The sequence below is a fragment of the Tachypleus tridentatus genome, chromosome 11, assembly GCF_004210375.1.
Source record: "Tachypleus tridentatus isolate NWPU-2018 chromosome 11, ASM421037v1, whole genome shotgun sequence".
Taxonomy (NCBI): Eukaryota; Metazoa; Arthropoda; class Merostomata; order Xiphosura; family Limulidae; genus Tachypleus; species Tachypleus tridentatus.
The window spans coordinates 97324173-97347566 of NC_134835.1; the positions used below are offsets into that span (position 1 = coordinate 97324173).

General features: G+C 30.4%; 1 pseudogene across 1 annotated transcript; it reads right to left on the minus strand.

The window, feature by feature from the left end:
• Positions 1-2497: 2497 nt before the first annotated feature.
• Positions 2498-21631, minus strand: LOC143231398 (uncharacterized; annotated as a pseudogene). Its single transcript, XR_013016896.1, has 4 exons — positions 21373-21631; positions 20020-20199; positions 7276-7342; positions 2498-6711 (listed from the first exon to the last, which is right to left on the minus strand). The product of XR_013016896.1 is annotated as an uncharacterized LOC143231398 (transcript).
• Positions 21632-23394: the final 1763 nt, after the last annotated feature.

The following is a 23394-nucleotide window of genomic DNA, read 5'->3' on the forward strand; positions in this document are numbered from 1 at the left end:
ATAGCCCTCGTATAGCTTTGCACAAAATCCAAAACAAACAAACAAACGATACGAGTTGATTCACATACCACCCTTATTTACACGGACATGACAATTCTTGGGTAAAGACTATTAATTTACATATCTAATTTTGACTGAAATAGATCTGTCAATCATATCAGTACTTTTAAACTTTGGTGTTAAACGTCAAAAGCTGGTGAAGTAACTTAGCTAGTAGGCTTAATATGTGCAAAAACAACCAACACGTTAAGCTGCAAATATCTTATTTTTACATTCCTTCCCATTAATTTATTAAGGATTTTAAATAAAAAATATGTTTGTTACACCTTGAATTATAACCTACAATGAACAATGGGTTTGGGTTGTTTTGAATTTCGCGCAAAGCTACACGAGAATTATCTGTGCTAGTCGTCTCTGATTTAGCAGTGTAAGATTAGAGGGAAGGCAACTAGTCATCACCATCCAACGCCAACTCTTGGGCTATTCTTTTACCAACGAATAGTAGGATTGACCATAACATTATAACACAACCACGGCTGAAAAGGCGAGCATGTTTAGAGCGATTGGGAACAATAGGACTAAACTTGCTGTTTTGCATGATTTATTTATTAGATATTGCAACTAATGACAGTAATTCATATACAGCACTTTTAAAATATTCAGTCTTTATGTATGTTTACTTTCGGAATAACATTTTCGAATACAAATGTATATTTGTCTTATTTTATTAAGGGAATATGATACTATCTAGACAAAATAACTTACCACATAAGACTTGATCAGTAGCTAATTATTCTGAAAGGTGAAAAAGTTATTCACATTTTATACATTTGAAAAGTGCATCCATAAAGTGACTTTATTTAAAATCAATTTAACTTTATTAATAAAGATTAAAACTCGACTTTTTTGTTGAAATAAACAGAAAATTCATCATCAAAAGAAATTGTAACTTTATACTTCAAACTAAATGGATTATAATCATTAAAACATCGAAGCGATAATTAAGCAGAGTATTGTTTCTCAAGTATCATGATAGTTTCTGAATAACGATAAAATATTACGCTTGTATTTCATAAATAAATGTATTTAATACGTAAGACATCTGTCAAACTAATTCTGTTTCCAGGTTTTATTGTATTGCGTGATAAGTTGTATGATTGTTTTATCAGCTCGTTAGATATATCTTATCTCTATTTTCGTGTATTGTTCATATCCTAATATTTTAGCATTATTTCATTTTTAACATATAATATTTTTTTCTGACATGATGAGCTAATGCAAACACTTGTATAACTATTGTGCTACTGATTTGCGATTTTCTGCTTGTTTGTTGGTTTTTTGTTTTTCGAATGTATTTGAGTTCATATTCACAAGAGATATTGTAAAGAGTAGTTTTGCCTTCCATTATTTTTAATTTCTTCTTTATCTGGTGTGCATGATATCCATTGTTAAGCAGAGTGATTCTGAACTGTTTGCCCCTCATTTCTCTCAGCACCATCTGTATCACAAATATGTTATTATTATTGACTGCGTTTGAGTTGTTCTGCGAATTTTTAAATTTTATAACATCATTATTGATAATTTTCTTGTTATGTAATTATGCTCAGAAAAGAAATACAAATCAAAATTGACTACTCAGGTTTATTATAAAAATTATCAAATATGTACTCTAGTTATTAGGCTGATAACATCTGTATCAGACTTTTAACATCATAACTGAGTGTGCTATCTCACAAAGTTTATTAGGTGAATATAAATAGAATTTCATTACTATCTTGCAATATAAATTAATTCTATAAAAGTATTATTAACATAATCGATGACATCTTGAGTAACTTACGAAACCTTTTCAACATTAATGTCAGATTTTATATCATCTTGTCATATTTATTACTGATTAAATCACACCTTCATACGAGAGTAATGCTAGAGTTATAAGAAATTATTCAATAACTTCTGTATTATATTATGTTTGTAAAACAATATAAATAAAACAAAAAACGGTAATCTTATATAATATCAAGTTTTTATTTAAAATAGTATGAATTAAATTCAACTAAACACTTTCAAACGAATTAAGATTTAAGAATGAAATAATTATTAATACAATCTTCAACATTGTTATTTTGTTCATTTAAGTTATTTTTACATGTTATATTTAAGTGTGAATGTAAATACTGTGTCAAAAAGGAAATCTCTCCAGTATATACAATACACCTAATAAGAACGTATTAGGTATGAAATTTACTTACTATATATAAACAAGACAAAATACATTAAACGTACAAAAAAAAATGTGTTAAGGTTTACACAAGTTAGTTTTTCCATCACGAAACAATATAAAATGTTGTATAATAACAATAATTAGCATCTATATAAATATAACATTTTTCTCACTGTAACCAAACGAAATATTTAATATGCACACACATTCTGTAAATTTTGGACATAACATATTCATATATAAACTATTGAAACACAGAACAACAATGTCATTGTAGAGAAAATTTGAATTTCTTTATTCGCAAGAAATGCATATTATATATATATATATATATATATATACAACATCTTCCGTTATATGCTTTGTTTTATGGCTCGCAGGAAATTCGCTTTTATGTAAATTGATTAATTTATACAGATTTGGACAGTGGAATAGTTTTGAGTTAAATTTAGATAATTTTTTTATCTTCAAGTATGGTTCGCATTTTAATATTATTCCATTTCGTTATTTCATATTCTTCTCTGATATAATGGGCTGTGTTACACATAGATCGTATTATAGTCTTAAATCAAAATATTGAAAGTTTTATTTTATGACACGTAACAGTTGTCGCAGTTTTAATAAGTAAAATGTAGCGCATTAACCCACAGTATATATGTATATTTGTATATAGCAAGTCATAATCGTTAAAAGTAATTTATCTTCACGTTCACAACTACACTTAATAAAGGTATTTTTCCATATTTTAAGTTTATGAACAAACTCCAGCTTTCCAACTTGCAATTAGCAAATACCGTCCTGTTTCAGAAATAAGTATATAAGTATGCTAAATAAATACGAAATAGTTTTCAATCACAAAGTTAAAAAGTTATGAAAGATGTCCTAATCAAATGATTACCATATTTCATGTTAGATTTTGAGCTTACTCTGACTTCAAGTTCAATAACGATATCTTAGCAGAATTCAATGTATTGTATGTATCATTTTGTATGCAATGGACAACATGGTCATTTCTACAGCACATTCGCTTCCTATATGTAGGACGTAACGCATAAAGAACTTCTGATTGTTATGAAGTCTGTTTGCCATGCAAAGCATGCAAAATGTAATGGACAACATAATCATTCCTGTAGCCTGTTCATTATATATATATATATACACTCTGCAACATGAGAGGAATAATACCATGATCGCCCCCGCGTTTCTTTGTTGTACAAAACAAATTTAGTGCAATGAATGATATAATCATTGTTGAAGCTCGTACGTTCACAGTATACAACATTTAACATTAATAAATGGCACGGTATTAGCTGAAATACATATGTTATGAATTTGATGTGTCGGTTGTCTGAGTTTTGAAATTCGCTTGAAACTACTCGAAGACTATCTGGTCTAGCTGTTCCTAATTTAGAAATGATAAAAATAAAGAAGGTAGCTAGTTAACACCACTTATCTCCAACTCATAGGCTACTCTTTTGCTACTGAAATATGGATTTTACTGTAATATTATAACAACCTATGTCTGAATAGGCAAGCATGAACTCATTAACCTTAAGTTAATGTAAGATACAATGAGAAACTTGATTACTGACTTTGCTGTATATAACATATATCAAATAATACGTTCAATAATCCAAGATGTACTTTATACGCTACGTTTAAGATGTAATATATATTGTGGCCTTTGCTGAAATCCGTAAAAAAGTAGTTAAGTTGGCAGAACACGATGAATATAAATATATAAAAATATCCGGTTTTCACTTATATATCATACTTCAACTGGACTTAGAGCATATAACATTGCCAACTATGTGTATTAAATGAAGAACAGTAACATAATATGAATAACCAGTAAAGCAGTTTTCTTTAAATCCGAGACAAGTGCTCCCTTCAAGAACAAATTATTAATCAAGTTAAACTCATTAAAATTCTTGAAGTTAGATGTTTGTTTGAGAAAACAAAACGTTTCAATTTATCACTCACACAAACACTGAAATCTAACATTGAGCTTCCAATAATAAATGTTTCAGCAGGCTATTGTTGTCTCCACTTGAACTTCTTCTGCCGGTACTGGTTGAGTGTCTTTTCTTCTATTATGACTACATACTCTTGTCACAATCACGAAACAAATGAAGAATGCTGGTATCACACTTACACTAACCCCTACAGCAACATACAAAGTTGGAAACGAGTAACAATTATCATCACATCCAGATGGACAATGAATTACTCCATCACACCAAAGATCACTACTAATGCACACTTGAAGCTCAGGGCATTCATTTTGACAGTTAATATTCCTTACTAACTTTCCTGAACTAGATTTTATATAAGGCTTTAACACTTCTAGCCAACTAAAGGAAAGCTCACCTCCTATTGAAACTCCTTCAATAACCAATTGATCGGTTTGAGAATGGTTTAGTACGTCATATTCCGATTCCCAAAAAGGACTTAACACCTCAATCTTTTCTTGAAAGTGGCTTGGCTTCTCAACGCAAGTGATCTTTATTGGATTGTTATGAAATTTACTGTAAATTAAAAGCCTGTTTCCATAGCAACTTTTATCCTCTGGGCTACCCTTCGTGAAAAAATATAACAACCTGTGTAACTGTGCTACAATAACCCATCTACATCTATATGGTAGAAAATTTAGTAGAGCAGCAGAAGGAACATTTAACGATACATCTCCAGTAGGTCCATGAAGAGTTTCCTCATTGGCACAATACTCACGGGTAATGAACTCATACATGCCTGAAAAGTGAAAGTTCTTAAAGTCATCTTCAGTGGACATTCGTTCCACTATAAAGAACAGTAGTATTACATTATCTACCAATTCTAATATAAGAGTGGAAGGTATCATAGAACTGGAACCACACACACAATCTCCTGTTATATCTAGCCCTCCACTTTTCTCTGTTGTGTTAACAAATCCATACCTAGTAGGAGACCAACAGAATTGGCACGTATAACGTCTGCTTACAGAATCAAAGTGTGTAATGCATCCTTCATTTTCTCTTCCTAACGATATGTTTTGAATGGTAATTCGAACTTTTTCTTGTGGTAGTCCTTCGAAATAGAATGAACATCGCAAGTTGGAATTCCCACCTCTACCGTAAAAAAACACACTTCCCGGTGATCGCACTTTTCCACTAGCGGCTATTCTGCTGATGAAGCGTCGATCACAACGCGCTTCGTTGACAGGATAGCCGTCTTGCTCGGTATCAATAAACTCATACCTGGCAAGAAAAGTACTTGAAATGAACTTAAGTTTCGAGTGTTCATAAATGGTAAATATAACGCTCGTCTCAGAGCCAGCTGATAGATAGCTCTCTCAGGTACTCGACAAGGACGGAGAGGAACTAGATCAGGTGTATCGCGAGCATGAGTGCACGTGCGAGGATATAATTTTTCACAATAGGTGCTAATAAAACCGCCAAAACCAAATTTTTCTATCTGGTGGCTTTTATGACGATTATCAGCAAATGGGTCGTAAATCTGAAGTCTTGCCACATCACACTTTTCTTCTTTTGACCATACTTGAGAATCAGGGATAATAAAATGAAACAAAATATAGCCATATTTTTGTAGAAGATGTTCTGCCAATAAAATTAAAAATACAAGTAGTATTTGTGGAAAGAGTGTGATGAGGGTTGTATATGGAACCACTTCTTTTTCTATTACCATATAGATAGAATTCACACTTTCCCCTCTTCGCCATAAACACTGAATTTGGACGAAATCTCACCGAAGCACTAAGTTCAAGAAGGGATCTACGAAGTGGTTGGTATGGGTAACTTAGAAGCTGGACCAGAGCCGTAGGGCCACTGCTGACTATTTTTGGAACAGACCCGGTTCCACAAAATTCTATAAGCAAGGGAGCGGATGATGTTCTACCGTCATATACGCGGACAACATCACCTGAGCAGGTGGTGGTCAATTGATGGTGGATCACATTTCTCGTACTAGAAAATACACTGCCTATGTCAATTTTGAATTCATTCGGTTGAAAAATCTCAATTTGAGCAAATTCACCATAGGGAGCATAACTCTGATCTATCCAGTAGTTACATGTAATGTTTCTGAGATAAAATCCCGGAAAATTTGGTGAGCGGATTAAACACTTTCGAGAGTGACAATCATTGAAAGTTCTATCACAAGTCCTGCTTGAGGGTTTTATACTCTCAGTGAATTCTATTTCTGCATTATCATTCAGTAAGCTAAGAGACTTTTGATGAAACCGATAGGTCAGAAAAACATTGGGAATAGGAAGATAGGGAGACAGAATCTGGGGAAGAACAACTTTCAACACCAAAGTCCTAGTAGTGCTATAAAACGTAGGTCTTCGACCAGACATTTTGCCACAAAACGATCCATATCTGGATGTGTGATCGTGGCTAAACGAAAGAGATATATAAGGTAATCTTGGTTTATTTTTTTCTTGTTCAACAATGTACATGGAACAACCTTGACAAGTCCATTTATTTCTCCTATTAAACAAAAGTAAACATTAGGAAATGTGGTTGATGCTTTATTTTTAGCTCTAAGAGAATGATATATTATGCTTAGTTAGGTATCAATTAACTGTTTAATACACCATCGTTTTTATTATATAATCGTTTCTGTCCATTAAAATAAAAGGTTTGATTATTTTTCTATGAAGATCATAATGCATACCTTTGAACCTTTTAATTAAAATAACGCATAAAAGTACCTTATTAAATCCAATATTTTTTAAACAAGTTGCATAGAGAAAAAATGAGATAGATAAACTCATAAGTTTTAGTACATCATTAATAATTTGTGAGTGGCAAACTCCACAAATAACCAAAATATTACGCTGTTCTATATACGTACGTATATGTTTACCCAAAATTATGGTCTGTGATGGTTAGTGGGTTTTAAATGATATTTTTTTCTCATGCGTTTGCTTCGCAATAACTTGTGTAATAATACTTTTTATCTTTTACTCTACATAAATATTTTTCAAGAACTAGCATTATAAAGCCAAGTTTTGATATAAACCGAACAATAAAATCTCCCTTAATTCTTACCTTACAGAAGAGTTTCTGAGAATCTTATTAGTTTGTAAATGCATGCAGTTAGTTAGTCTTTTTGGCTCTGGTGAAATATATTAAAACGATTTAAAATATTTTCATTACACTAATTTATAACAATATCATAACTTCCCATTACCCTAAACTGAAATAATATCAAATATTCCCATAACCCTGAATTAAATTACTGTCAAATCATCCATTACCCTTCGCAATATATGTCTCTGTATAATAATTATAATCCTGTTATTATTTTGATTGTCATTATTATGTTGCTGCTCTCCCCAAAGTGTTTGAGTATCATATATTTCTGAGTAACACAAATTATCCATAGCATTTCAAAAAACCGAAACATATTATGCATATATTCTTACAAATATAAAGAGAAAGAAAGAGTTTTAATTCTTCGTGTGTTTTTCTTTTCTTAATATTAACGAGATTTATTTATTCTTTTCTTTCTTTATTTGGATTCATGCTAATAACGAAATCAGATTTCTTGCTGTATTAATTTGTGTATTTTCTGCATGTGAATTAAGAAATACTTTCTCAGTAGTATTTAAGAATATTTTAACACGACTTCAATAACTTCCGTACTTCTCATTGATATGTGTACAATATATTAATAATAATACTGATATGATGAGGCCCGAAATATGCGTTAATCATAGTTTAGCTTTCACTATGATAAATTTTAATAGGAAGATTAACAGGCAGTACAATACATTTAGTTAGTGTACATAATGAGATAGCAATCAAGTACCTTAACCTGGCCAATACTTTAGTGCAGCATTTAAGATAACAATGTCTAAAAAACGTTCAGACACTTGTAGCCTTATGTTTTGAGCGAGGAAACCCAGAAGGTAGGGTTTTATCAAAAATTAGAAGTTAATAAAACCATAGAGAAGAATGATGTAAAAGGTATTTACGGTTTGGGTTTGTGCAGAAAACGAATGATATGAAAAAATTATTGGACAGATTAATTCTATTCACTGTAGAGTGAAGCGGCAAGACCAGAACTTATAACACGTCATTCATCTTTGTCTTACTGACAAAACAGTTGTGTAATGACGTTAAAATTGCATTGTTTTTTTTATAATTATTATAAATGTTGCATACATTTATTTGTTTTATCTTGTTGGATATTGCACGAGCTATTTGCGTTAGCCTTCCCTAATTTTAAAGTAATAGTCTTCTAGTGAGAAGGAACCACGCCCACTGCCAACTATTAGGCCATTATTTTACCAACTAGTATTAGGACTGAACATCATATAATAATGCCACACAGTTGAAAGAGTAGTGAGAATGTTCGATGAAATAATTCGAACCTGCAACAAGCAGTTTACGCGTCGAGCACCCTAGGCCAAGCCTTAATACGTAAGAAATGTTTGTATACCAATGATATATTACTAGCATCAAGGAAGAGGCAATGTAAACGAGTAAGGACAGAGTGTAAGTAATAATTCAGAAGACAACAGACAACGAGCTGAGATTCTTCATTAAGATCGTTGACTGCTAGTTGCTCGAAATAATTGGTTTAATCATTGAAATGAAATTTATTGTTGTGGAAGTTCCAGTAGTTGCAAGTCCTAATCACACAGGATATTCGCTTACTTTCTAATATTACTAATTTTTCATGAATATTTTCCTCTGAGAATAATATTTTTTTTTAAATATATATTACTACACAAAATATATTACATTTTACAAACGTAAGTGGGCATCATGGATGATTGTTATAATATGTTTAAATTTTAATAAAACATTATCTTAATATCCACAATGCTTGTTCTTTGTTATTAAGGAACTATCATTAATGTCTACTGAAATAAGTGTATGTGACATAATATAAATAACACAGAAAACTTTCGATATGTACTTCATCTTCTTTTAGTATCCTTATTTACATGAATACATTTTGATCATTTTATCTCAAAAGCCAGTGAAATAAAAGTATCATTATACGCAGAAAATAATCACACATGTGTGTTTGATTCGTTAATGTAAAACTTTTCTCTGTAACATTATCATCTGATAATCGACAGTACTTTCTTTACTTGGTCTTGTTTTTATTTTGATAACACTTCTGTTAGCCAATGATAAATAAAGCGCCTCCCTTTTCATGTATCTAATCTCTTTCATAATGACTATTATTTCAGCTTATTTGTTAACGTGAAACTTTCAGTGCTATTTAGATCACTTCACTTGGCTGATATTTTACCACTGTTGCTTTAAACTTGTGTCATTTTTCACAGTGTTTATGTTTATTAAAGAGCTTGAGCTGTTTACCTTATTATTCATATTTTTTCTTTAATTTGACTTAGAATTAGACTTCAATGACAGACGCCATTGAAATGTTATTCCTATAACATGTCTTTCATATAAATTCTGTGTAAGCTTTAAGAGAAAGTTACAACAATCGGACATTAATCTTATCATGGAGTTTGCAAGAAACACACAAATACTGGTGGATACCTCGACTCTAAATCATCTGATAACCAAAGTATATGCTTGTGTGTGTGTGTGTGTGTGTGTATACACACTACATAATGTGTTTCCTGTGACATGGAAACAACATTATTAATTTCTTTATACAATTAGGCAACTGAGTCTTAATGTGATCTTAAGTGTCAGTTATTTTTGTTGTTCCATGTACAACATTTAAAGAACATTTGAAAGAGATGGTCTTACCTCTTTAGACCTCTTCAACAATAAATACAGCTTGGCACTGATGTCGAATGCTTATAAGCTGATGTTATAGAGTTTATTTCTAACTGAACGTACACTGTTATAGCGTCCATTTACGAATGCAGGCATCTTATTTGAGCTCGAAGCTCGAAACACGTAAATGCGATTGCAGCAAATCGTCTGAGAATAATATACTCTTCCTATATTGGTGGGGCAGGGTGTGACCTAGTCGTTAGCGTGCTAGAATTTTAAGTCAGAGTATTTATAGTGTGCGACTTATTGCTGTAAATATATATTTTACCTTAAGGGTATGTGATGTAATACATGAATGATGTTCAAATCTCACTATTCAGTCAGACAAAAGTAGTTGAAGCGTTGACAATGGGTACTTTTGACCAGCTCTGTTCTTTCAGGTATACAAGTTCAAAATTTCGAACCCTTATGTTTAGCTTTCCGTGATAATCCTGAAACAAATAAACACTTTCTGCTTACAACATTCTGAGCTTTATAGTCAGTTGGCTGATGTCCATGGGTTCGATGGCTAGCCACGAAAATGAAATATCTATATGTTTCTTAGTCATAATTTATGTGCAAGTTAAACTCTGTTTCATTTCAAAGTGTCTATAAAGAAAATATTGCGTGAGATCGTTATCTACAGCATAATATGAATAACCAACTTGCATTTTATATTTTTTATTTATTTGTTTGTTTTACGCAAAAGCAACACTATAGGCTATCCGTGTTGTGCCCGCCACGATAAGGAAACAACGTATGTGTTTTCTTATAGTAAAGCCACATCAGGCTATCTGATGAGTCCACCGAGGGGAATCGAACCCCAGTATGAAAACAACGTTTTTAGAGTTTAGGTTTCCATGCTTACTGATTAATCACTGATAGCTGCATTTCAGGTCATATGACTTATTTGCACAATAATGAAATGGAAGCGACTGATATTATTTTTATTATTTGTTTGTTTGTATTAAACACAAAGATGCACAAAGGGCTATCTGTGCTCTGCCATCCACTGGTATCGAAATTTGGTTTCTAGCGGTATGAGTCCGCAGACATACCACTGTGCCAATGGGGTTGGGGCGACACTATTTTTTATACTTATCACAAATTATGATTATCCTTCAATGGTTTAGGCAACATATTTAGTTTTGTTGGCAAGGAAACTTATATATATAGATATATAAAACACATAGCTATGTACTGTATTTCTATCTGTAATACATAATTTTCAACCACTGCGTTAAATAAAATGGTGAAAAACCTGTTATGAACTTTTCTCAAAGATTGTAGAATTATATATATTTATGCTTCAATTACAGATATATGTGTACAAATACACATTATTTTAAAATAATTTTCTGACAATAAATTTAAATAAAAGCTCTTTTCATATCTAAACAAATAAAGCTTAAAAAAGAAGAACAGAACCATTTTAATTAAACAACAGTAAAACGTTTTATCTCGTCAAGGTTTATTTATGTTTGTTTTTCTATTTTTCATGGTAGTCTCAGGATAGTGACAGTTAACACTATACTTCATGTTATTATTTTTGTAACAATGAACAGTAACGCAGTTGGATGTAAAAGCCACAGCAGTTTTGTTTAGTTTATTAACGAAAGTATTCCGTCTAAGAGGTCCAGTTATTTCATGAAGCTAAATCACACTTTGACATGAGATTATAAAACAAGCTAACGCTCATTAATGGCGATAAACACATTACTATTGTGAAGTAGAAACCAATAAATCATCTTCAGGCGTCCTCCTGTATTGAGAACAGGTACGGGGGTAAACACATTTATCTTTGACACTAATTACAACCCTGAAATAATTAACATTATATAGTGAAACAAAGTTTAACATTTATCTTATAAACAAGGTGACTCTAATGCAGAGTTTTGACATAATTATTAATCTCATATTATCACAACTGCTATAAGGTTGATTCACTAGGGTACTACAATATTCTGCTGTAGCCCATAATTAAGGAAACTTACCTCCATAAAGCAATATCCTACATCGTTTTATTCTCAACAATACATGAAATTGTGTGTGTGTGGGGGGGTGTTTTCTTATAGCAAAGCTACATCGCGCTATCTGCTCAGTCCACAGAGGAGAATTGCGCCCCTGATTTTAGCATTGTAAATCCGTAGACATATCGCTGTACTAGCGAAAGGCAATACATGAAATACATACGTTTATATGTGTATTAACGGCCATTGTACTTTAAACTATGTAGATATTAGTAATTTCTTTATTGTAATTTAAAATGATACATAATTTAAATTGAAATTTAAAGCACGGTTATAAATCGTTCTTACTTCAGCGTAAACTAAAGTTGTAAATGTTTATTATTACAATTATTTAACCTAAATAACTTGCATATTCACCGTTATAAAATAAGTATGATCAACACCTTATATTATCATAATAATAATAACAAAACAAACCATACTCTTTTTCAAGTTCTATTTAGAAAACTGTTCAAGTAAATAAAAAATAACTCAGTGTGCGATGAACACCGTTATATTATTGTGTGTGTTTGTGTTTTATTATCAAACCCACATTAGGCTATCGAGAAGAATCACACACCTCATTTTAGCGTTGTAAATCCATAGACTTAAAGCAGTATCAGTGGGGGACCCATTCTAATAGAAAAATAATAATAACAAAACAAACCATACTTTTTTCTACTGTTATTTAGAAAAATGGTTAAGTAAATAGAAAATAACTATAACTTGGTGTGTGACAAACACATTCATATTAGCAAAATAATAAAAATAACAAAACATACTATACTCTTTTTCAATCACTATTTTGAGCGGTAGTTAAATAAACAGAAAGTAAATTAATGTGTGATAGAGACCGTTATATTAGCAAAATAATAATAATAATAATAAAACAAACCATAATCCTTCTCAATTACTATTTAGAAAGCGCTTTAACAAACATAAAATAATTTAATGTGTGAAAGACAAGGTTATAGTAGCAAAATAATACTAATAATAAAACAAACCATACTCTTTCTCAATAGCTATACAGCAAGTTGATTAAGTATATAGAAAATAGCTTAGTGAGTGCCAAAGACCGTTATATTAGCAAACTAAAACTAATAACAAAACAAACCATACTTTTTTTCAAGTGTTATTTAGAAATCTGGTTAGGTAAATAGAAAATAACTTTAGTGTATGATAAAAGCTGTTGCATTTGCGAAAAATTAACAAAATAAACCAAATTTTTTTTAATCAATATGTAAAAAGCTAATTAAGTAAATAGAATGTAACTTAGAATGTGATAAATTATTTTACATTAAAAATAATATCAATAACAAAACAAATCATACTCTTTTTCAATCACTATTCAGACAGCTAATTAAGTAAATAAAATATAACTCAGTGTGTGATAAATAACATTATATTAGCAAACTAATATTAATAACTAAAGAAACTATTTAAAAAGGTAGTTAAATAAATATCAACTAATTTATTATGTGATAGACACCGTTATATTAGCAATATAATAATAATAACAAAACAAACCATAGTATTTTTAAGAACTATTTAGAAAACTGGTTAAGTGTATAGAAACTAATTTAGTGTGTGATGGACACTATTGTATTAAAAAACCAATATTGATGACAAAACAAACCATACTCTTTTTTCAATCTGTTATATTAGAAATAATAATTATAATAAAACAAAATATAATAATTTTCAAGTACTATTTAGAAAGTTGGTTAAATATATAGAAACTAATTTAGTGTATGGGAGACACTGTTATTTTAGCAATAATAATAATAACAAAACAAACCATACTCTTTTTCAATCACTATTAAGAAATCTGGATAGATAAATATAAAATACCTTAGTGCGGTAAATATCGTTATATTCGCAAAACAATAATAATAACAAAAAACTATACTCACTTTCAAGTACTATATAAAATTATGATTAAATAAATAAAAACTAATTTAGTATATGATAAACACCGTTATATTAGCAAAAAAATAAAAGTACCAAAAACAACCATAATCTTTCTCAAGTACGGTTCAGAAAGTTTGTTTGATAAAAGGAAAATACCTTACTGTGTGATGATAAATAGTGTCATATTAGCAAAGTAATAATTAAAAAACAAAACATAGACTTTTTCAAGTACTATTTAGAAAGCTGATTAAATAAATACAAACTAATTTAGTTTGTGATAGACACCGTTATTTTAGCAAAATGATAACAGTTACAAAACAAAACATACTGTTTTTCAAACACTATTTAGAAATCTAGTTAAGTAAGTAGAAAATAACTTAGTGTGCGGCAAACACTGTTATATTATCAAATAATAATAATAACTACACAAACCATAATCTTTCTCAAGAACTATATAGAATGATCGATAAATAAATATAAACTAATTTAGTATAAGATAAACAACGATATATTAGCAAAAAATAATAATAACAAACAACCATAATCTTTTTCAATCACAGTTTATAAAGCTGGTAAACTAAATAAAAAATAACTTAAAGTGTGTTAAACACTGTTATATAGTCAGAAAAATAATTATAACTAAACAAAACATAATATTTTTTCTATTACTATTTACAAAGCCGGTTAAATAAATAGAAACTTATTTAGTATGTTATAGACTCTGTTATATTAGCAAAATAGCAATAATAACAAAATAAACCATACTCTTTTTCAACCACTATTAAGAAAGCTGCTTCAGTGAGTAGAAAATAACTTAGTGTGTGATGAACACTTTTATTAGCAAAATAATAATAATAATAAAACAAAACATAATCTTTCTCAATCAATATCTAGAAAGCTGGTTAGGTAAATAGGAACTAATTTGGTGTATGATAGACACCGTTATATTAGTAAAATTATAATCATAACAAAACAAACCACAGTAGTTTTTAAGGACTATTTAGAAAGCTGGTTAAGTATATAGAAACTAATTTAGTGTGTGATAGACACTGTTGTATTAGTAAAATTATAATCATAACAAAACAAACCACAGTAGTTTTTAAGGACTATTTAGAAAGCTGGTTAAGTATATAGAAACTAATTTAGTGTGTGATAGACACTGTTGTATTAGTAAAATGATAATCATAACAAAACAAACCACAGTAGTTTTTAAGGACTATTTAGAGAGCTGGTTAAGTATATAGAAACTAATTTAGTGTGTGATAGACACTGTTGTATTAGCAAAATAATACAAAACAAGACAAAACGTAATTTTTTTCTATCACTATTCAGAAAGCTGGTTAGGTGTATAGAATTTAATTTCGTGTGTAATAGACAGTTTTATATTAGCAACATATTAATAATAAGAAACGAAACCATACTCTTTTTCAAGTACTACTTAGAAAGCTGGTTAAGTAAGTACAAATAACTTAGTGTGTGATAAACACCATTATATCCGCAAAATAATAACAGTAACAAAACAAACCATACTATTTTCAATAACTATTTAGAAAATTGGTTAAATAAATATAAACCAATTTAGTGTATTATAGACACCGTTATATTAGCAAACTAATAATAATAAGGAAACAAACCATACTATTTTTTAATCACAATTTAGAAAGCAGATCAGGTAAAGAAAAAAAAATTAGTGTGTGATAAACACTGTTATATTTCCAAAATATTAATTATAACATAACAAACCACATTTTTAATCACTATTTAGAAAGCTAATTAAGTAAATAGAACATAACTTAGAGTGTAATAGACACCGTTATATTAGCAAAATAATAATGATTACAGAAAAAATCACACTCTTTTTCAAGCACTATTTGAAAAGCTAATTAGGTAAGTAGAAAATACCTTAGTGTTTGATAAACACCGTTATATCAGCAAAATAATAATAATAACAAAACAAACCACATTCTTCTTCAATCACTATTTAGAAAGCTTGTTTAGTAAATAGAAAATAACTTAGTGTGTGACAAACACTGTTATATTAGTAAAATAAATCAATTAAAAACAAACCAAAATATTTTAAAATACTATGAATAAAGTTGGTTAAGTAAGTGGATGATAACTTAATGCGTGATAAACTCCGTTATAAACAGCGAAATAATAATAACAACAAAACAAGCAATACTCTTTTTCAATGACTATTCATAAAGCTGGTTAGGTAAGTAGAAAATAACTTAGTGTGTGATAGGTACTGTTTATATCAGAGGTAATAATTATAATAATAATAAAACAAAACATAATATTCTTCAAGTACTATTTAGGAAGCTGGTTAAATAAATGTAAACTAATTTAGTGTACGATAGACGCTGCTATATTAGAAACATAATAATAATAACAAAATATACTATACTCTTTTTGAATCACTTTTCAGATAATGTTATAATGTGACGGTCAATCCCACTATTCGTTGGTAAAAGATTAGCCCAAGAGTTGGCGATGGGTGGTGATGACTAGCTGCCTTCCCTCTAGTTGTACACTGCTAAATTAGGGACAGTTAGCACAGATAGCCCTCGAGTAGCTTTGTGCGAAATTCCAAAACAAACAAAACATAATTTCTAATTTATACATATTCAGAAACTTCCTTGTTTCTCTTGTACTAAAGCTAATGTTTTAATATTAAAACAAGCCCAATGTTTCCTAGTAATCAGCATTTCGGGTTTTGAATCAAAAGGGCTGAGTTTTGAGCTGTGATATGCGGTTAAACTACCCACGTACTTAATTTTTATGGAGTTTAAGTCATGACCCTCGATCACGCAATTTTGTAGAGAGTTGTCAGCAATTCTGAATTAGTAATTGCAATGCATAAACCTTAGAATACCTGACTTTGTCGTTTAAACCATGTATACTGCAAAATGTGTCATTTAGGATGAAAATGACAAGTATATATTATGTAATTTTATGCTAATAATTAACATATTGTAATACCTTAAATGCTAATTATTTCTAAGTGGTTATTATAAATTATCATCATTTTAGTAAATAGAAAAAGTTAGTACGAATGCTCTATAGAGTAGTGACAGTTTTTTTTAATAATATATATTTTATAACAATTTTTACCAGTTTTATCAAATAATAATTTTTAAAGCACCATTGTCTTTTCTACAATGAAACATACAATACATTTCATATTTTGTTAGTCGAATTTTGCGAAGCATTATGGAGTGCACAATACAAGTTTTGCAGTGAAAGATGTACAAGTGGTTATGCACCTTATCAGAATGTATGTTCCTAATAGAATGTTCCTTGTAATATAATAGATTTTTGTCATTAAATGATGACCAGTTTTTGTACGAATTTTTTTTGCATGAATTAAACACAAAAATAAAATAATCTCATAAAGAACAAGAATTAAAATGTAATTTTCAAGTGAAAAGTACTTCAAGCTTAATAAATTGTAGTAAGTTGATTGTGCTATAAACAACTTTAGATGAAATTAGTTTTGCCAAAAATTATTAAACATATTGCAATTACAATCTATTACAGTTTTATTTTAAAATGCAATCTCAACAAAAAGACGATATTTGAAAAATTTACATGCTCTAAAGTAATGTTTTTTTTCAAATTACCAAGCTTATAAAGTAAGTTTTTAATCTGATTTAGTTTTATTCGAAATGCTGTTAAAATAAAGGATTCGTCGTTAATTGTACAATTTAATAAAAAAATAGATTCTTTTTTGTTATTTTTTTCTCTTATTTTTAGGTCATTACGATTAAAAATGTTTCCGTTTTGTATCATTTATTTAATAAAACATCTTACTTTATGGTTAAAACTTTTTTTGCTCCTTATTAGCAAATTTATTCAAAATTACAGAAAAGTACCTATCCGATAATTAAAGAATTCAAGCAGGTGTGTGAGAATGTGTTCTTAACTCGATTGTATACATTCACTAGAGTATATTTGACAACGATTATCCTTAACAATAAGAAAAGTCTCAAATTGACTTTAAAGTTTTATTTTGGAAATATTTGAGAGGAAAAAGCACAAACACAACACAGTAAATGAATTTTAAAAGTGACATTTAGAAACTAATTGCAGGCTAGGGTTATTAATTTTACTTACTTAAAGAAGGAAAAATTAAAACTTTAACCTTTAAGAGAAACTATTTAATACTAATATTTCTCAGTATGGAATAAACAGGAATATGACCAAGGACTGGGGAAACATATGGTTTAAAGGATTTTCAAAGCCCAAAATTTACAATTTACGTCGTTAGCGTTTGTTTTTTTCCAAAGATAATATTACTGTAATTTCTATGCGCTTCATTGTTTTCTTTCTTTGTAAACAAATATTAAAAATAATTAACTTTATGCTTGCAATTATTTTAATTAAAAGCTGTTTTGTATGTTCCACCTTTTTAGTTTAAAATTGTATCAATATCTAGAAAAACATGGAAATCGTTTCATTAAGTAGCAGTTTCTTAGTTCAATTATATAGCTTATGGATTGCACAGTCATATTCACCAATAATACACTAATGTATCATTACCAAGTATTATATTTTTTTACCTTACGTGTAGTTACACGTTATATAAAAAGAAGCGCACCGAAACACATTTTATCACGGGTTTCCATTCCTAAACACTGGATTTCCTTTTGACATATATGCTATTGTTCTATTGTTTTTGCTGTTTACTTGTGGGAAAATACTTCATTTTATTTTTTCTCCTTTTTGAAATACCACATCCAACACTTATATAGAAGTATTTGAATTTCAGTTTAATGATATTTGTTTTCTTAGTGTACAAACGCTACTGTATTATTTGATTCAAGTTTATTCTGTAGGTTATGGCAGTAAAGCATGTTTCTAGAGAGAAGCCGTAGTTCAAACACTACGTTGTAATTCTAGTTTCAAAGAGTCTTAAAGATGAAATACTGTTTATTTCCTTACTTTCATGGAACTCTTCATAAAATCCCCAACTACTAGTCTTCTATAAACATGGTTGGACGATTGCAACCAACCTATATTTGTGACCAGTTTCTCTGCATTTCATATGCTAGACCCCGAACACCCGAACACGAAGTAAACGAAACTCTGTATTATCACCGGTATCCTTCAGTGGTGAACGAACTTTATATCTGATCGCACATGTAGGCCTTTAAATGCAGCCGTATCTATGGTATATATGATGTATAGTGAAGGTATTTTCCTCCACTTATTTTAAGTTACGTATCTTAAAGTTAGGTAGTTGTTCTTTTGAAATAGGAATACCTTAATAAAGAATATATTGTATATATGCAATATATCATCCCATTTATATAGAATTGAACAACCTAATATTAGTAGAATGAAACGAAAGACCACCACCTGTAAAACCACAGTAAAAAAAAGCAAACCACTGTGTGGGAAATTGAAAGGGTTTAAGTGTTGTGACAAGAGATTCACTTATCATGCAAGTTAGTCGCAAGATTTAACTAAATGATTTTTATAAAAACAAAGAGGGTTTTTCTTTCGATGACTCGTTCTAATTCAGATATTGTAATCTCAGAAATAGTTTTTTTATGAAATGACGAATTTTGGCTTAAAATCTCTTTGGATAGTTTTGGTTTTTCATTAGCTTTAGTAAAATTTGTAGTGAAATCCGGATTATCCATGTTTTGTGATTCACTGATTAATTGATCTAATTTTGACTAATAAAAAAATAACAGGAAGTATAAAGGATTAGAAATTGGGAATTTTTTTTTACAGATCTTTTGAGTGTTACCTTTAGTTACTTTCACACAAGTGCACTATATATTACAATACTTTTATTTATTGAATTGTTTCAATATTAAAATACTGAAGTGATAAGAGTTTTTTTCAACGTTTCGCTTAGTGTATGAATTTAACAACATCTGACTTAGCCTACAAAACCTAGGTCCTGACTAATTTAACAATATTAAATGTTTTTACTCAGTATGTGATACTTCCAAGTGAATGCTTAAGGTGCTCCTTTTTACAGTAAATTGTATAAAAATGAAACGCAAAGTTAATGTTCAAAAATAACAACAATTCTAATACGTTCAATATAAACTTTTAATAGCCTATTTGACTTAATAATATAATAACAATATAAGCCTATTTGACTTACCCATCAAACTGGAAAGAACCGAGCTGAAAGAAAGAAAAGAAATTTCTACAATATCTCCAAACTCTCCCCCTTCTGCTACAAATATAATTGTGCACACGTACGGAAATGATCGTTGGAAAGGTTTTGTGATTCGCATTGGAAATTTTGTACCAACATGCCCATAATATGTTCTGTTGCAGTCTAAAAATATGACAATAGAATTGTTGTTATTTTAACATAAGGCAAAGATAATATACAAATACTGTACGGAAACTATAATTAAGTGTATTAAACAAAAGCTGGGTTTAAAAATTCAGAATAAAATAGAAACAGATTGCTAGACTAATAAATGTCATACTTAATAAAGCACTTCTTTATCTAGTTATGCTGATCAAACGACGAAATGTTGAAAGGGTGAAATTAACCTTAAAGTGTGAAAACACTAAGAAATTTAAACTTAACTTTACAGCTATAATGATGTCGCAAAACATAAAATATAAAAACAGTAAATGTTATCACAATAGTTACTAAGGGGGAAAACTTGTGCTTCACATGTGAAACATTTTTTGGAAGTTGTCTTTTTTTATTTGAATGGACAAAGTTTACAAAATATAAAGTTAGACTTGTATATTCAAAATAATCAAAGCAATTAAGTGGTCTGACCATGCTATTCATGGGTGAGGCTAGGTACATAGAATTCTGAACAAATCTTGTAGCCGTGCGAGACGTCTGAATGACTGCGAGGTTAAACCTATTTCGCAAAACGTGACACCACCAAATATCTCCAGTACTCCATAAATTTACTATTTTGTGAAAATTTTATACATATTTCTGGAAGCAGCTACACCCACTTGACATGAATGTTTTTTTGTTTTTTATCTAAATCTGCTAGAAAATACTTAGCTGTTTCTGGTACATTATTGACTTGTGGTTTTCTTCAAGTCAGACCTCACGTACATGTAGAGTTATCGTTATAGCTTACCGTTTTACAAAACGAGTTATTCTAAAAGTCCTTATGAGAAAATTAATATAAAAATACATTGTTAATTTTTACATAATAATTGCTATCTTTCTTAAACAATTATATGACTTTTTATAATTATTATGTTTCGATAGAGGAGATTACTCGGTTGGAAAATTACAAATAATGATATATACTTGCCTAATTCAGAAATTTATTATTCACTGTGATCGCATTAGTTCCAGAGATAATTAAATTCAGTCTTTCAAAAGCTTTTTTTAGACTTATCAGACTATTACTTTTCTCCTTACTTAAGGAGCATTCAATTTACCTAATCATTCTCTTCTACACTTTCTCATTTTAGTTAAAAAAGAACAGCGCATTTAATCGCTAAAATATGCACATATACTGACTTGTACATCCTGTAGGCTCGTCACTTCCATCACCGCAGTCATCAGTTCCATCACAGAAACGACTAGAAGGAACACAGTTCCCGTTGTTACAGCAGTATTCTGTCACTCTGCACCCTCTGATCACTGGAATCACAACTAAACTGGAGCACATTAGGATCAACACAATTTTGAATTTGAGTGTTGTTTCGTATATGCAACTCTTCATCATGTAGTCAGGAAAGTTTGGAAGCGATGTTATGGTGTTAATATGTTTTATCATAGCGTTTGAATAGTTTCAGTTTTACCTTCCGTTGTTTCACGTGATTGTTTTGTCTATTCTAACTAAAAAATATCGTGTTGACTTTCTTAAATAGTTTTAATTTTAACTCATTCCTTTACAAAATCGGGCAATAGCGTCTCTTATTTCGATAAAATAGCTTAAAGCGCTAAGTCTGTCTTAGTAATTTAGTCGTAAAATCAACAGTAATATTAACTAGAATTTTAACACTTTGATTTTGTTTATGTTGTATACATCTATGATATGCAACGTTTTTAAATTCTACCACCTTAAGACTGCTAACGAACATACTCACACACTCCTGTTTATTATATATATATATATAGGCGTACATCTCTTTTTTTACCTCTATATAATCAATCGTTATAAGTAATTCACAGTTTTTATTATGATGTTTGTGTCGCTCGTTCACATATATTCATGATTATGTTTTGATATGTTATATTGAATGTTATGTTGTATTAAAGAAAGTTTGTCCCACTCCTCAATGCAGAATTCTTCAGGCTGTGAGATTTTTGAGGGGTTTCTTGCATGTACAGCCCGTTTCAAGTCACCCCACAGCATCTCAATGGGATTAAGATCTGGGCTTTGACTCGGCCATTCCAGAACTCTCCATTTCTTAGTTTTCAGCCAGTCCTTGGTGGATTTACTGGTATGTTTTGGGTCATTGTCGTGTTGCAGGGTGCAGTTCCGCTTGAGCTTCACTTTTCGTACACATGGTCTTACATGATCCTCAAGCACCCTCTGATACACAGTAAAATTCATGGTGGATTCTATGACTGTGAGCTGTCCAGGTCCTGCTGCAGCAAAGCAGTCCCAAACCATGACACTTCCACCTCCATGCTTCACAGTTGGTATGAGGTTCTTTTCCTAGAATGCTGTATTTGGTTTACGCCAAACATGTCCTCTTTTCTGGTGTCCAAGTAATTCAATTTTGGATTGATCTGTCCAAAGAACATTATTCCAGAAGTCCTGGTCTTTGTCTACATTCTCTCTGGCAAACTTCAGTTTGGCCTTGATGTTTCTGTTAGAGAGCAAAGGTTTCCTCCTTACATACCTCCCATGCAAGTTAAACTTGTGCAGTCTCTTTCTGATTCTAGAGGCATGCACTTTCACATCAACAGTAGTCAGAGCCTGCTGTAGGTCCCGTGATCACATTTTATGGTTTTTGGAGACCTTTTTAAATCTTTTACCAGACTCATAAGCTGCTACAATTTTCTTTCTGAAGGCTCAGACAGCCCTTTTGCTCTCATTTTGAATTAATGTACAACAAATATACAGTACAAAAGGCAAGACATGAATTATGTACAAGCGAAAAACATGAATATCTACAAGTGAAAAAAAAACCATTAAAGATATACAAACACTAATATATACAAATAAAAAACATTAAATATTTACAAATAGTGATATATACAATTGAAAAAAAACAACAAAAAACATTAAAGATATACAAAAGAGAAAAAAATAACCCGAAATATATACAAAAGAAAACAGTAAAAACGTGAAGCCAATGCACAAAGAGGCGAGAGTCCGGCCGCCAGAGATAGTAAAATATCCACGAGCCCAAACACTGATAGTCTGCCTCAAGGTGGTGTAACAGCCTATATCTGGCTCTTCCCAGCATCGAAAAGTACGACACCGACACCTGCTCGAAAACCAACCACCAATGCCAGAGCCTGCACCGAAGGTTCCTCAGAACCCTCAGGAGCTGCAGTGATAGCAGGGGAAGCTAGTGGCCCTAC